At 35.6% G+C, this 17,857-nt stretch overlaps 1 pseudogene; it reads left to right on the top strand.

Annotated features, from left to right (window-relative positions):
* Positions 1–16,569, top strand: part of LOC131999364 (elongation factor 1-alpha 1-like) — a 116,482-nt pseudogene extending 99,913 nt beyond the window's left edge.
* Positions 16,570–17,857: the final 1,288 nt, after the last annotated feature.

The following is a 17,857-nucleotide window of genomic DNA, read 5'->3' as shown; positions in this document are numbered from 1 at the left end:
ATGAAAGTCTAGCCTCCTGGAGACAGAACAAACTTACAAACTTGAGGTATAGTTTGTACTCCAGAATTCCCCGGAGAATCGAACTGAAGCTTGAACTCTTGTTTGCCTTCTTCCTTTTCTTTGTCCTGCTTCCCCATACTCTCCACATTCTTCCCTGGGAACACTTCTTTAGTAAACTACTTGCTTGGGAATCCTTGTCATGGGACTTGCTGCTGAAGAATCTGACCTAATACCCCTCAATGAGGAGTCAGGACTTGTTTGTGCTTGAAGGAGAGAGAGTATTGGATTTGGAAGGGAAGAGGGAGAAGTTCTCTTCTGTAAGCAGTCAGAATGAACAACATGAGAAGAGGACTGGGCTGGAGGCAGGGACTGGCATGGTGTGTTGGAGTACAGTGAAGGAGAAGATTATGGCTGGATTAAAATACTGTACAAGGAAAAGGAGGAAGTGTCCTTTCTCTTCAATTCATCTTTATGCTCCCTGTAAGAGTGGACTTTTTAAAAACAGAATTTCCCTACCCAGAAGTCAAAATTTAATTTAGTTTTTTCCTCCCAGAAAACCTGAGAGATAAAATCATAAGTACTCATCTCAAGTTTAAAGACATGCAAAATTAATCATCTTAGGAAACAGAGAGAAGAGACTTTCTTTTTGGCCCTGACTGCTATGTGGATTGCTCTATAGAGAGGCACAGAGTGGATGGGTAAGAGGGGTTCTACAGGATCAGGGTGGTGCAAAGACCACTTCCAGCAGAATAAAGAAAGCATTCTTTCCCTGCCACAGTCAGATCAGTTTGTTCTCTAAGATTCTTCAGGAGTTATTTTGTCTGCCACTCAGACAGTGAATCTGTGCTTCTTTTGGATGTCCCTTGGTGCTTAGCCTAACACTTTCCACAAAACAAAACAAAACAAAAACCCACATTTTTTTCCCAAGTGATCTTGGACTTAGACAAATTAAAACTCCTGATTTTTTGTTATGCACACACCTGAGAGTAAATGTTAAAAAAACAAAGTCAATTTAAAAACACCCAGAACCCGCAATTATTGCTTAATCCTTAACATGGCATGTAAGAACCTTCAAACCTTCACTTTAATATGGCCCCATGCTGCATTTCAAGCCTTCTGTTATTCTCCTTCACATACATAATGGGTTAGTTCTTCACTGAGCTCCTTGCCGTTATTCGGAAACACTATACTACTTTATACTCTAATGCTTTGTTCTGCTGCTCCTTGAAATAGCCTTCTACTTTTTCTCTGTCCAGTAAACTTTTGCTCATATTTCAATACCTAGTTCAAATTTCACATTCTTTATAAACTCACATTTTCAGGAAATGTATCATTTTCGTCTCTGTTTTGATCGTACTTGGAACATACCTTCAATATAGTGTTTAGAATATTACCTGTCAATGTAAACAAGTCTGTGGGATGCTGGAGAAATGTGTTTATTTCATCTTTGTTTCTCCTCCCAACTAAAGTGCCTGGCACACTTAGAGCTCTCCATAAATATCTGTGGATTTTGGAATGAACTGAATAAATTTGGATTAATAAGGAAAAAATCAAATTACAAAAACTCTTGGATGATAAACTGACTTGAATTGTAGCTTAAATATAGGGTAGAACATTTGGAATGATTTGAGTGAGAGAATGAAAAACTGTTAAATGTCTGGTGAGATAATAAAACCATCACTATTCGCTGCCGCCTCCAGCCTCTCTGAACACCCAGCTAGGCCATGCATTGTGTTTCCAGCAGCATGAGCCAAGTGAGAGAAGGCCCAAACTGGCCAATATGATTGTGATTAGTTTAAACATTTCTTATTTCATATATTCACCAACATATTTGAGAAGAGATGGGGTTTCCTAAGAGCATAATGGTCAAGAACAAATTGCTTAAAACAGAGGTTTGGATTAAAATACTGACATTGCCAATTACAACTGTGTGACTTTTGGCAAGTTATTTTTCATTACCGAAATGAGGATAAAGGCACTGACCTCATACAGTTGTCAAGAGTCATGCTCTGCCTCAAAAATTAGGCATTATACATGGTAATAGTACTGAAGTCTTCTCTGACAGTTATTCCCCTTTCGTTAGGGAGCTTTTTCCCCAGGATGCCCCATTCAAAATATGTCAGCATTAAGTTATCCCAGAGGTGGTTAAAAGGAGAAGGGAAATCCCAGGTTGAGGGACCAGCCATGAAGAGGTGTAAGAGCACTTGACATGCTTAGGCAGTGAGCATGATGGCTTCTCTAATCCCGCCCTCTGTCATCTTCTCCCAGACGGAAGCCGGGCTAACCTAGGTTGGTAGGCCTCAAACCTCAGTGTCTCTTTGAAATACTATGGGCTTTTCTGGGTCTGGCTTAGCTATCAGAAATGTCTCAAAACACTTATTGGTTTTCAGTTCTCTCTCTACTTTCTGCTGCATAGACCTGGCTGTAGTCCTCAGGTTCCCCTAGGCAGCAACTTCCCTGCTGGGTCCCTTTGCGACTTAGGTAACATCTAGGCATTTGTGACCACCATAGGAACATATATATTTGTTTTCAAAAAGATTATACTCTCAGTGCAGAGTCTCACCTCTTCTATTTTGAATTTTTATTATCTACAGGGACCAATACTACAAAGCATAGCTAGGAATCTTAAAATGTGCGGGAATATCTTGATTTGAACCACATTTTGTTAAAGTGTGAGTAACAGAGGTCCCAGGTTTGCCCTGGAGGTTTATCTATTTCTCAGACTCTTTCACATTAGGAAAGAAACTCTAGCAGAGCCGAAACTTTCAGGTTCTTCTCTCCTATTTTTAGTACATTTTCCATTAACCTAAGGCTAAAGTTCTTGGCTGATGAGAAAACAGTCTTTTTCTGGTTCTTAAGGCTCTCCTTTACTTCATGCAAAATTTGTTTTCAATAAAAGCCCAGCAACGTGGTAGGGTGGCTTCATAGAATTCTCTTGAGTTCATGGAAGTCTACGTCAATTACTTCAACTGTTCTTTAGCATGTTCATTCTATACCACTGGATTTGCACTTACCATTGCTAAAGAGGCCAACTTTACCTCCTAGACTCCCCATCTAGTATCTCCAACTTCTCCTGAACAACATTGACAGCAACCCACCCTCCTTAATAAATGGCTCCTCTGGACACTCATTTCCCAATTCATTCTTTCTCTTTCCCTCTCCCTCTGTCTCTCACACACACACAAACACAAACATACACACACACACACACACACACACACACCCCTCTACACCTTCATACAAACGCAAATATCAACCACATGGATTGACCCCCTGTATAGCATGTTTCCCATTCTATCATAATCATAGAGCAGGATTCTTAATACCTGTTTACTCATACAAAAAAAAATTCTACATCACATGGGGGTAAATATATATTCAAGATCCATAGGTGTTCTAGGGGTACACATGAAATAGTTGTATCATAACACATATGTAGCACTTCACCAAAAATTTTATCATTAGATATTTCTGTGTCTAGCCCCAAGGTCCCCTACTTGCCATGCTGTGATTACTGCTCTGTAACACAATAGCTTCCATAGCTTCATAGCTCCTCAGGCCACAGTCCTATACACCTTCCTTCCCTCCTGGCCTCTCTATAGCACGTACCGTCTCTTATTCCTATGTTTTCTTCCTCCAAACACGTATCCTCAAACCCTTTAATAAAACCTATAAGTTTTATTAAACCTATAAGTTTGCAAAAAAAAATCCTCTGGTTACTAGGATTAACTTGACTTAGGAAACACGTAAGGAATTATAAATAGCATATTTCTGTGTTAAAATTATTCTTTTCCAATAACACAAAGGAAAATGAATAAGGTTTTAGTATGCATGCAGATAAACTAATGGGTAAGGTAACAAGAGGTTCAGGCAATTTATATCAGCAAGTCCTTGAAGTGTTGTTTCTCTCTCTCAATTTTTATACTTTCTCCAAATTTCCCCAATTTATTTGGTCATTTCCACCTAGAAGTAGCTTCATAGCATTCAATGGCAACATGCCTAAAACTGAATTTACCTTCTTCACCCAGTCAGCTCTTATGATCAGCTCCCATTTATAACACTTCCATTTTCCTTATTCAGGCTTAAAAGCAGACAATCTTTGGCTCACCTCTATTCTTTATTTTCTATATCTAACCTATCACTGGTTAATTATTCTTCCTAAATGTCTTTCAGTATGAAGTCGTTTCCATTTTCACAGTTTTGGGGTATTCAAAATCCTCGACACTTTCTGCCTATGAATGAGTGTACCACTCCTTAATGCTAGGTCTTCCTGTCCATCATTGATAGATAATTCTTCCTAAAAAATCACTTCCCTGGATCCCATTTATCTGTTTAAAAATTTCCAGTGATTCCCCAATGCCTGTCTGTCAAACAAGTAAGAGCAATTAGTATCCTTAATTACTTTCCTATGACTCTGATTCAGACAAGCAAGGAATGGGAGTGGAAGTAGGTTTGGCTTATCATAGGCTCCTTAAGGTATCAATATGTTGTGAGCATAATTAAGTGTCTTCTAGAAGTACTAAGCCAAACAAGAAGAAAAGGGGGAAAAAGGAGTAAGGGAAGGAGAAGGGAGAAGAGAAGAGAAGAAAAGGAAGAGAGGGAGGAAAAATGGAGCACGGGAGGGATAGAGAGGAAACGGATGAGAGGAAGAAACGCAAGTAAGGATAATGCATAATTTCTTTCCAGATTGCTTCCTTGCTTTCAACACCTGGATTTCTCCTTTCATGTAAAGCCAATTTTTAATAAAAAACAAGTTTGTACTAAGTCAAGGGAAAAAAAGTAAAATTCATGAAACTAAAGAAAAAAAATCATGATTTGCCTTGATTTTTATGCTTTCCTAGAAGATACTAAACCAAGATAGCTCTCTATTCCAATTTTCCAATTTAGAAAAGGGAAATAGAAAAATATATTTGTGGCTTTCTCTCATAAAAGTCAGAACATCCTGTATATTTGAACTTTGCTTGGCTCAGATCTGGTGCTTAACATTTTTCTTCTTTTAAGATTTTTTTTTTTTCTGCCACCTTTGCTTATGTGTTGATTAGTATGCCAAAGAGAATTTTGAGGCTGAGAAACAGTAGTCTGTGTTTAAGGTGCTTTACTGGCACAAGATACAGAAAATAAACAACCTGAAAACTGTCAAGCAAGTTTCTCAATCTATGCTTTTATGAGTGAATACAGAGGCGAAACTGAAAGAATGAAATTAATGATCAAAGTATCCTTCAACCAAAAATAATTTTGTTTCAAAGAAGAAATAAGTAATAGCTGCTTCTAATTTTAATACTGAGCTTGATTCTTTAAGTCACCCTGTAGGAAATCCATTGGGAAGTAGACCCTAATGTGAAGGAGTTGAGTTAAGGTCTTTTAATTAAATTTAAAGATTTTTCCACCCATGGGAAAGGGCATAATTAGCTGTTTTCTAAATGCATTTGACCTGAAGATGCTTGAATCAGCAGATAATTAAATGTATTAAAAGAAGCTGAAAATTCTAATTATGAGACTTAGTTGTTGGAGTAGAAGAAATAAAAGAAGTGACTCATTTTTTATTCAACAGAGTTTATACAAATGTAGCAGGGGTAGAGAAACAGGCAATTACCAAATATCTCAGGCCCAAGGCTGCATCTTCACATGGTGACTCTTAGGAGAATTGGGCAGCACAGGGCTTGAGTCTATTTTGTTATTTCCACACAAGATCTTAATCTGAATGCCAAATAAATCACCACTTACAGAGTGAAGAGCTCACAGCAATAGAATGTACCAGCTGGACTGATGCCTGCATCACAGATTAACTCTGATATATTGGGCTTTGCTATGTTGCTGTGATGCTTTCGAGGGCATGTACATCCAAGTCTATAGGCTAACAAGCTGTGCTCAGATGGAGTCCTATTGAATAAGTACTTGGGTCATATGGTGCTTACAAAATTTGAGTAAGACATGGTCTCCATTTAAAGGAAAACAAGTGTTATAAACTCCAAATGGGAGATCATTTTATTATTATGTTACTTAAATATTGATACATGTTAAAGCTCTGAACTTAAATATATATTCTTACACTTACTAAATTGTGTACAACTTAAAAAACAAAACAGTCTATAAAATAAATACAAACAATGAACCAGTAACAGTTAAATTAACAGAATTTAATGTGATGGTTAATACAGTTTTGCTAAAAATGAATCTCCATTCAAAACCCAGATATAGTCACAGACCTGTTCCCCTGAGGCTAATAATACATTATATGTTTATAAAACAATAAAACATTTTTTTTAAAAAACCCAGGTATAGTATTGACTACCATGACACAGATTCTGTTGAGTTTGTTAAGCCAAAATTGCTGTGTTTCTGGTGGTAATTCAATTCTCCATCACTCTTCTTTATTTGAACTAACAAAAAACTTATCCTCCTATTATATTACATGTGGGTATTTGGCTTTCATAGGCATTAATAAATCATTTAAGTATTAAGTCAACCTTTTATCTCTCTTTTTGGTCCTGTATAATTACCATAGTAATATCACTCTGAATAAAATTAAAACAGACATCAATTCAGATGCCAAATACAGTATATATAGAAAGTGTGATTTCATTTCTATGCACTCATTTATTCAACAATTGGTGCTTGCTATGTATTACCTACTACAAATGATAACGATGATGATGATGACAGTGGTGATGATGATGATTAGTATTGCACAATCCCTGGTCAAGAAAACAAAAAATCTTAAAATTAGATATTCAGTGATAAATCATATATCCAAAGAGCTATAATTTCAGGCTAAGTTAAAGCCAGCAGAGAAGTGTATGAATATGGCTAAGAAGTTTAAAAGTAGCAAAGCACATCTCATTGGAATGAGAAATATGGCTCAAAATTAGAAATGACTACAACAACAACAACAATGATTATGATGATTTAAAGATTTTTATGTACTTTATACATATGACTGAGTGTCTGTCAGCCACTGGTTAGTCATTATCTTATTTAGTCTTCACAGCAACCTAATGAGATAGTTATTATTTTCATCATTTTATAGATAAGGTAATTGATACCCCAAAACACACAGCTAATTGTGACAGAAATAGGATTTTAACACAGGCAGAATAATTCTAAAATGTGTTCTTATTTCTACATAAAACAGTTGGTATTTGAAGTGGACATTTTTCATTATTAACAAATATGAATTGAGCATATACAACATACTGGATGGACTGGGATGCCAAATGAAGTAGTTCACATAAAATGATGTTTAATAAATTACATACCACATATGTATATAATATAAAAATCATTAGTAGTAAAATATAGTGTCATAAATTTAATAACAGTATGATGGTTAATTATATGTGTCAACTTGACTAGCTTACAGGGTACCTAGATATTTGGTGAAATGACATTCTGAATGTTTCTGTGAGTTGAAGAACATACTAAAAATTTGAAAATCATCCAGTTTACCCATAAAAATATTTGCTAAGTCCCACTGCTGAATTCCACTGTGAAAGTCTGGTTAGCTGGGCCATATTTTCTAGAAGAGAGACTGAAATCTGCTGCCACTGCCTGGTGCTTAGCTTTGTTGCAAAATCCCACTGGTCTGTCTCTAAAGACATTTACCATATTTGAAGTGTCATTGTGCAGAAACCTAAAAAACTTGGTTGAGAATCTCTGAAAGGCAAATCTACATTCCTGAAGGTCTCCAGGACTGAGAAGACCTACAGGAAAGATACTTAATACATATTCCATGAGGGACATGCCTAGAGAAGAGGATGAACAAGAAGCAGTCTGAGTCTTTCTAATCCTGCAACCAAGTTTTGACCCAACTCAGTTTCTTGTTAAATTGACATGATCTTCTGTTCATCCTGTGTGGAATACAGGAAGGGGAAAAACCATCACTGGTGCAATATAACGTCCCCAGATTTTCTAAGGCCCTTTAGTACACAATGTCCAGCACACAATTTTTTAAAAATTGGAAAAACATAGGAAATACAGAAAAAGCAGACAAATAACATCAAAATCATAAACAGATCCACATACACTCTAGCTTTGGAGTTAACACACAAAGACATAAAAATAACTCTGACTCATATGTTCAAAAAAAAAAGGGGACAAGGTACACATAATAAATGAAAAGATCAAGGGGTTCAGCATAAAACTGGCATCTATAGAAATAACTGAATGGATATTATGGAACTTAAAAAATTTAAATATATGTATCTGAATGTAATAACTATATTAGATGGATATACATCTATGTTAAATAGAGCAGATTGGAGGCAGCAGGATTAGTAAAGTGAAATACATTGAATAAGTAAAATAGATGCATGGGAACATGCCAGACACACTTATAGTTGGAGTCCCAGAAGGAAAAAAAGTGAAAGAATAAGGCAGAAACAATATTTGAAGAGACAATGGCTGAATATTTTCTAAACCTGATAAAAGACATCGACCCAAAGAATTCCAATGAGGAAAAACTCAATTCAAAGGAGGAAAAACACAAAGAAAACCATATCTAGGCACATCATAGTAACAATGCAAAATATCAAGGACAAAAAGGAAGTCTAAAGAAGTGACAGGGATTTTTTTTAAAAACATTACTTTTGAAGTAGTAACTGTAAGGATGGTGACTAAGTTCTCGGCAGAACTGGTGCACACCAGGAACAATAGAATAAACACTTTCAAGTGCTAAGAGAAAATAACTGCCAACTTAAAATTCTATATCCAATAAAAAGTTTCTTTCAAAAATGAAGGTAAAATAAAGTCATTTTTAGATGAAAATCCAAGGGATTCGATTCTTTCCTTTCCTTTCCTTTTCTTTTCTTTTCTTTTCTTTTCTTTGCTTTGCTTTCTTTCTCTCTCTCTCTCTCTCTGCTAGAAGACCCACACTAAAAGAAAATCTAAAAGGAATTCTTTAGGCAAATAAAAATTCATCCCAGTTGAAAACTTGACAAAGCAGAAGAGAAAGAAAAATATTATTGGGCCATTTTGAAGGAATAGTAATTATACAAAATTATAATGTCCTTATCAGTTGAAACACATGTAGAACTAAAATCCTAAACAAAAATTACTTAAGAGAATAAATAGAGCTCAAAGGTCCTGAGGTTCAAACATTATCAGATTTGGGATAAAAGTAATAATTTGTATTAGACTTTAATAAGTCAAGAATGAATTATTATATCTTGGGTATCTACCAATATGATGTAAAACTAGTTTGTCAATAGAAGTGAAAATGCTGTTACCAGCCATTCCATAATTTTAATACGATTTTTAATATAATTGAGGAAATATGAATGTTAACTGGGCCTTAGCTTATCAACTACATATTTAATTGTACCTAAAAAGAGTAAAATTAAAGAAGTCAAGGAAGTCTCAATATATATCATTGGAAATTGTCTCTAAAACTTAAGGTGTAATGAGATTTTATGATGTATTTAACAATCTGGAAACAAAAGCATATCTCATCCTTTCAACATAAAGTCACCTTTCAATACTCAACTTCCATATGCATATTCAAGGATTCATAAAAAAGCAAAGTACTTCTAGTAGTCAGGATCCTAAATGCACAATGAAAATAATAAACATAAAATTTCATAAAAGGGAGTATGCCATGCTAGAATTATCAGGGAAATCTTCAAGACACAGGTGGAATCTAAAGTAGGTCCTGAAATATGAAAAACATATTCATTTCTTGATAAAAATATACTATGAAGAAGAGAATAGAATGCATCTCCTACAATGGCTAAAAAAGGAAAATGAAATCTAATACTACTAATAAAGATCTAAAAAAATAATAAAGATCTAAATATGGATATTTAGTTCACAGCAATATTAGTTCTTAAGAATGTGGAACTGGACGGGATGAAAGACATGGGACTGAAGGTAACCTTGTTTGGAAAAGAGACCTTCTTAAAGTTTCCTCTTACTTTATACTTTGACACAAGTAGAGGATCCAAGTTGGGAAATCTACATGGATCCTTTCTCCTGAGAAGCAAGAACATAAGAGAACTGAACACCAATTTGTACAGTGATATGATTAAAAGAGTAAAAAAGAAACCGTGCAGAAGCCACCAAGTATCAGATCTATGTCTTCACAAAATGGTTTTTTATTCTTATAAAATTTTGAGAGTTAATAATCTTACTCAACTTAAGAGGTTAAACTAGAATTATTTTAAGCAACGATTATTAACGTTGATGATTAATAAGAAAGTATGCAATTGCACTTGGGGGTCTTTATTTTTTTATAGTCTTGTCCTTAAAACACTATCAGTATTCATTGTAGATTGGCTCATGGTTCTAATATGTTGTTTTAATGTGCAGCTTTTTGATGTATTTATAAAAATTGTAAGTGAGAGGAAGCATGGGTTCTGACACCAGTCTCAGTTAACCATGGCTATAACCATATTCATTCATTTGAACCATGAATTTATTATACAGTTATCACTATGCAACTGCTGATAATTTATCTAGATTGCAGACATAGTTTTTGGAGAGAAAAAATGATTATATTTGTTAGCTTGGAAAACCCCAAACTATGAGGAAATATCCACTCTCCTTAACAATACAATGCAAATGCTATGGCTAAATGTGCAGCATGATAATATGAGTAAATCGGTGACTACCCACAGCCCCCATGGCTTATGGGACTGGGGGAAAAATACCTAGAGGTAGGATGTACATTGCTGAACTGGATCCTCTAGGGAGCATGTAACAACTATAGCATAATTATGCAGTGAGACTTGGGAGTGACAGCGATAGAATAACTAGCGCTTCCTTTTCAACGTTTGGCTATCTTTAAACCTAACTGTCTCTTCTACCAAATGTTTGAGAGTCTCTACAAAAATGTTTAGCATATTTTAAATCCAGCAACTTTACAAATACTTGATAATTTTAACTCAATTATAAACTTCAGATACCCTTTATAAATCCATGAATACAGTTTTGCTCCTCAAACAAATCCTCTGTGGCTCTGAGTCCCTAATTATATCTGATTTTGTTTTAGATCTCAACTAAATTTTTAAAAAATACTTTCATCATGTTTGAAGTAAAATAATTAATGAAATTTACACAAGCAGTAATCTCTGAGGCATTGCTAACCAATCACCAAGGACGGCACACAAAATGTTTCTTAGAAGTTGCATGACAGCACATCATTCTAAATTTGGTTACTCCCAGAGAGTCTAAGGGAACATTATCAAAAGATATGGCTCAATGATTATGTAGCCTCAAGTAACTGAATAATTAAGTTGTGATTTAACCCAATAATATCATTGTCCTGATTTACTATATATTGTGCAGCTTCCCTTTAGACGTGGAAGATTCAAGGTACATGAAACAAATCTGAAGCAGTATTCTCTAAAGCCTACTGTCCCAGGCCTAAAACCCCAATTCCTCCAAAACTCAGTACTTACTCTAATAAGGTAAATCCAATATGCTGGCATTCCCCACTTAAAAAAAAAATCCTAAAACTAAAGATCAATATAAATTGCAAGATAGCAAAATTGTAATGCCAAGGTCAAAGTATGATAGTAAGTTATGGATATTTTTAATATCAATATTCTTGGGTTTTTTGCTAGCCTTGCACGTTATTGAACGATTGTTTGTTTTATGGCTACTGTGTTAACCCTAAATGTCCTGAAAAATCCTTAAGAATTGGCACTTAGACCTTAATCAGTGGTACCTGGAATATCAGACAGTGTTACCAGAGAAAGAGGGCTCAAGTATCAGAGGAACCAATGGTGAAACTAAGTTCGTATTGAACCAAAGAGCAACTTCTATAGGGTTTATATGTTGCTCCTATGCAAGACCAGGATTGTCCCTAACGTCTACATAGGAAAGAGTAAAGGACACCCAATTGCCAAGGTTACAGAAACATGCCCGTCTACATAGGAAAGAGTAAAGGACACCCAATTGCCAAGGTTACAGAAACATGCCCAAGAGGATTTAGGCATTTGCAGGAACCAAATCTGTCAGTTCCCCACACTTTCAGCTGATCCCATCTTCACCCCTTAGCCCAATAGGGTGCTCAATCCTTAGGTGAGAGTAGCAAGAAATTGTAACTGCATAACGGAAATGAAACTCTTCACTATGAATAAAAATTCATAGCTTCACCTTCCTCTTGCCTCCAATTAGGAAAAATCCTGGCATTGCCTACTTGGCATTTCCTTCCTCTTATTTTAACCACAGAGGTGAAAGAGTATTATGGAGAATGCTAAGAATGCGAGTGATATAAAAAGAGCTTTTGGAGAGGTTGAACGGTTTGAAAGACATAGAAGGAATGGGGTGTGGAGATATGGAGTCCTGGGGATGAAGGATTGGCAAGAGAGGAAGCAAGAAATTATACTGGAACTGTATGAAATTACTTTTCACTGTGTTTCCTTAAATGTGGCACATCACCAGGACTGGAATTTTCAGGCATATCCCACAGCATTAACAAAACAATGGGCCACAAAGACTCAGAGCCTGAATGTACCCCTGACCAACAACCACAGGACTGGGTAGAGCCTATTAGTACAACAGAAAAGAAATAGGTTGGCTGGATAATAGAACAAATATAACCGAAGAAAAATTCAAGATGATGACCAGTATTCAGAAATTGTTCAGGCTTTTATTTGGAGTGAGACAGTAATTATGCAAAATTTCTATACATTTTCCCCTTTTATATATCACTGAAATCATGGTGTACCTTAAAATGAATACATAGTTTAATGTAGTTTTTTTGTTGCAAAGCTCTTATTAAATCAATGGTGAATCATAATCTACTGTAAACTCCATGAATATAAGAGAACTATTTTGTATCATTATCATTATTATTAACTCTTTATCCAGAACAAACTATTGTGCACTACTGTGCACAAAGCTGTAATGTAATAAATGCTCAATAAATGTTTATTGAATGATCACAAGTGTCTCAAAGTTGAAGAAAGTGATCAAATAGAAAATAACAGCTGTGGAAATTTTTCATTTTAATGTGTGCCACATGGGGTAAACCTGTTATAAATGTTACTGCATTTAATCCTCTAAGTACCTCTGCATTATAGATATTTTTATGTTAATTTCACATGTGAGGGAACTGCATCTCAGAGAGGTTAAGAAACTTGGCTAAAATTCCAAATTCCGAAAGAGATGGAGCTGCCTTCAAACCCATGTCTAGGGACTCCAAATACAAAGTCTTAACATTTTACTATTTTTTTTTTTTATTTTAAAGATTTTATTTATTTATTTGACAGAGATCACGAGAAGGCAGATCACATTTTACTATTTTGATTCAAGAGAAAAATTTGGTAGACATGTTGAATGAAAATTTGAAGGAGGAAAGAAACAGAAGCAGAATCTAAGAACAGGATGAGTAGAAGGATTATGGTTGTAGTCAGAAAGCAATAAGGAAAGATAAAGGATCACATGAGGGGCTGTCCTGGCCCTGAGTTAAATAACCAGAAAAAATAGGGCCCTGACTACTAAGAAAACCAACACTGTAAACAGCATTCTTCAACCATACAATACTCCATTCTAGATTCCTCATGAGGAAAGCAGAATACCACTATTCCAAATTTCAAATCCATGTAATCCACCTACTTGAATTTATTATATAATTTAAGGTACTAATTTTCCAAGGAGTGATTTTTTATCTAATGATCAAAATAAGTTTCCAAAAGTCCTTAACATATTCCAAAGGAGTAATTTGTTATATTGAAGGAAAGCAGACCTTCCTTCTAAATCAGTGTGACTTACAGATGTATGTATATACTTTGAATTTACATTACATGAGCTAAAAGTGTCATGTTGCAGCTTACAGGTGTTATTTGCATAAAGGGAATTGATGCCAACCAAATCCTGTTAATGTATAAAATAAGCACAGAATAACAAAGAGGACAATGGGCCATAATCAATAGCCCCCTCACCAATTGCAAATAGGCACCAACTAAAATGGTAAGAAATTATATCAGTTTCTGTCTGCACACTGTTCTGTTCTGCAATTTCATCCATTCCACGGGACCTCTCCTTAAAAACTAGGAGCCTCTTTCTCCTGGCTACAATGGATCCTAGGGTTGATAACAAATTGTAGCTGTCCACTAGCTTATTATATCTTCTCAATGACCAAAAGCAAACCCATATTTGTGTAAATGTGCCTTTTCCTTGATAGAAGTTGAAATTGATTACACATAGTTAATCATACCATAGTGTTACCTCTACAGTCAGAAACTGTCATTAAGTCTCTCCTTAACCCACTCCAAACTCAATAATCCCAGTGGGTCCAGTGTTTTCCAATCAACCCTCTAATCATTTTCACTTTTATTCTCATTTCCTCTGGACCCTATCCAAATTCTCTATATCCCAGATCAATAACAGGATTAAAATTAATCTCACCACAATAGTAGTTAAGACTAAAGCCCCATGACCTATATTGGGAGAATCACTTCATATTTCCAATGCTTGCCTTTTAGAGCTTGATGTGTAATGTGTTATTAACTTTGTTACTTCATAATCTAGGCCTTATTCAGCTATGTTTATAGACTCTAACTGAACCACATCAACTCATATTCAAGTTCTGCTTTCCACCCCTGACAGTGTTCTGGATATTTTTTCCTGAGTGAATGATACTGAAAATGTCAATTAAAATACTAAGCTTAATTATGTATACAAAATTTAATAATGCTTTAATTTTTTAATTAATTTCTATAGGATCCACATTAAAGCTTGTTTATATATACCTCATATATACAAATGTAAAATATTACAATCCTTTAACAAAGAATTTCTAAGAGTGGCCGATCATAGAATCATAGACTCTTAGAGGCAGAAGAACATTATGCCAAATTCTATTCCTTCAGAGACACCAGACTACTTACCTTGATTTTCAGAAAATTCTGCAGTCTTGTAGTATACATGCCATCTCACCTTCAAGAATGAATTCTAATGAACTTGACAAGATTCTATAATAAGGAAATAATAAAAAAATGCAGTCAAAGATTATTCAAAGATGCATCAAAGACATTCATCATGGAATTGATGACAAAAGAAATAATTATGAATTATACATTATAATTATATAATTACAAGTTCCCTAAATAAAATTGCCAACACTAAGAATATGATTAAATGTTTTTAATAGAATCAGCCATTTTTAACTTAATTAAAAGAGGGAAATAAATCCACCATATATAATTTTAGTGTAGCATTTTTTGCAATGAGTTTGTTGCCAGAACGCACGTATCATGAAAACTACTGCTAAATCTAAACCAAAATAGGGAAAGAAAAGACTCATTAACATCAACATCATTAGACATGTAGATCCAGGCAAGTCGACCACTGTGGCCATCTGATTTACAAACGTGGGGACACTGACAAAAAGAAACATTGAAAAATTTGAGAAGGAGGCTGCTGATGTGGGAGAGGCCTCCTTCCACTATCCCTGGGTCTCGGATAAACTGAAAGCTGAATGTGAGCCTGGGATCACCACTAATAACTCCGTGTGGAAATTTGAGACCAGTATTATGTTTCTCTCATGGATGCTCCAGGATACAGGTACTTCATCAAAAACACAATTCTAGGCACATCTCAGGCTGTGCCTAAAATTTTCTGCCCTGATTGTTCTGGCTGGTGTTGGTGAATTTGAAGCAGGTATATCCAAAAACAAACCTATAAGCATCCCTTTCTGGCTTACACACTAGCTGTGAAAGAACTAATTGTTGTCATTAACAAACTGGATTCCATGGAGCCACCCTTCAGCCAGAGATAAGGAAGAAATCATGAAGGAAGTCAGCACCCACATTAAGAAAACTGGCTGCAACCCAGACACAGTAGCATTTGTGCCAGTTTCTGGTTGGTATGGTGACATCATGCTGGAGCCAAGTATAAATATACTTTGGTTCAGGGGATGGAAAATCACCAGTAAAGATGGCAATGCCAGTGGGACAATACTGATTAAAACTCTGGATTGCATTGTGCCACCAGTTCATCGAACTGACGAGCCTTGGGTTTGAGGATGTCTACAAAATTGGTGGTGTTGGTACCGTCTCTGTGAGACTATGTTCTCAAACATGGCATTGTGGTCATTTTTGTTACCATCAATGTTACAACTGAGGAAAAATCTGTTGAAATGCACGATGAAGTTTGAGGGAAGCTCTTCCTCGGGACAGTGTGGTCTTCAGTGTCAAGAATGTGTTTGTTAAAAATACTCATCATTGCTGTTGGATGGTGATAACAAAAATAACCCACCAATGGAAGCAGCTGGCTTCATTGGTCAGGTGTTTACCCTGAACCATCCAGGTCCAATAAGTACTGACTATGAACCTGTGCTGGATTGTCACAGCTCACACTGCTTGCGAGTTTGTGGAGCTGAAGGAGAAGATGGATCCCCGTGCAGTAAGAAGCTGAAAGATAGCCTTGTATTTTTGAAATCTGGTGATGCTGTCGTGGTTGATATGCTTCTTGGAAAGCTTCTCTGACTTTCCTCCTCTGGCTCATTTGGCCGTCTGTTATTTCAAATGGACCATTGCTGTGGGTGTCATCAAATCAGTGGACAGGGAGGTTGCTGGAGCTGGTAAGGTCATCAAGTCTTCCCATAAAACTCAGTAGGCTAAATGAATATTATCTCTAATAACTGCCACCCCAGTCTTAACCAGTGGTGGAAGGTCTAGAACAGCTTGTCTCAATTGGCCAATTAAATTTAATGGTAAAGTCTGGTTAAAGATAAAGATGTAATGTAAAAACTTCAGAGGGAAAAGAGGATGTTTTATCTACCGTTTTTTTCCCTGTGGCAATGTTAAGTTACTAGTTTTAAAAATAAGTTCTTTTTAATGGAAACAGTTTGACCAAAAATCTGTCACAGAATTTTGAAACCTATTAAAGTTTAATGAGAAAAAAATTCAGTGTAAAAACAAAATACAAAACTATATATATAAGATCATCCCCCCAAGTATTATGCTGAGTGAAATAAGTCAATCAGAGAAAGACAGTTATCATGTGATCTCCCTGGTATGAGGAATTTGAGAGGCAATGTTGCAGGGTTGGGGGGTGGTTGGCGAGTAGGGAAGATAAAAATGAAACAAGATGGGATCGGGAGGGAGACAAACCATAAGAGACTCTTAATCTCAGAAAACAAATTGAGGGTTGCGGAGGTAAGGGGGTGGGTAGGGAGAGGAGGGTTTGGTTATGGACATCGGGGAGGGTATGTGCTATAATGAGTGCTGTGAAGTGTGAAAACCTGGCGATTCACAGACCTGTACCCCTGGGGCTAATAATACATTATATGCTAATAAAAAAATAAAAATTTTTTTAAAAAAGAATTAAATGTTAGAGCTGAAGGCAAAAAAAAATCATCCCCCAAATCAAAAGAAAATGAAGGTAGTTAGATACCTGAATAAATATATACACATATAGAAATATAGAAAAAATGGCTGAAGGTAATCAATAGCAGTAATTGTCTCATGATAATTTTAGTGATTTGGGGTTTTATTTTTCCCTAAAATTTCCCGTTTTCCCACTGTATGTGTGTGGTCTTTTTTATTTTTTATTTTATATATATATATGTATATATATATATATATACATATATATATATACATATATATATATAATTTGAGTACAATTGACAAACAATGTTACATAAGTTCCAGGTGTATAATTTAGTAATTTGACAAGTAAATACATTATGCTATGTTCACCACAAGTGTAGCTGTACATCATTATTACCATGTTATTAACTGTATTCTTTAGCTATGCCTTTTATTCCCCTGACTTATTGGTTCTATAACTGGAAGCTGTATCTCCCTCTCTCCACCCATTTTTCTCACCCTCCCAACCCACTCCCCTCTGGCAGCCATTAGTTTGTTCTCTGTATTTATAAGTCTGATTCTACTTTTTGTGTATTTAT

The sequence above is a fragment of the Mustela nigripes genome, chromosome 13 (genome assembly GCF_022355385.1).
Source record: "Mustela nigripes isolate SB6536 chromosome 13, MUSNIG.SB6536, whole genome shotgun sequence".
Taxonomy (NCBI): Eukaryota; Metazoa; Chordata; class Mammalia; order Carnivora; family Mustelidae; genus Mustela; species Mustela nigripes.
Note: the sequence above shows the minus strand (reverse complement) of the source record. Positions and strands in the feature narration are given on the sequence as shown.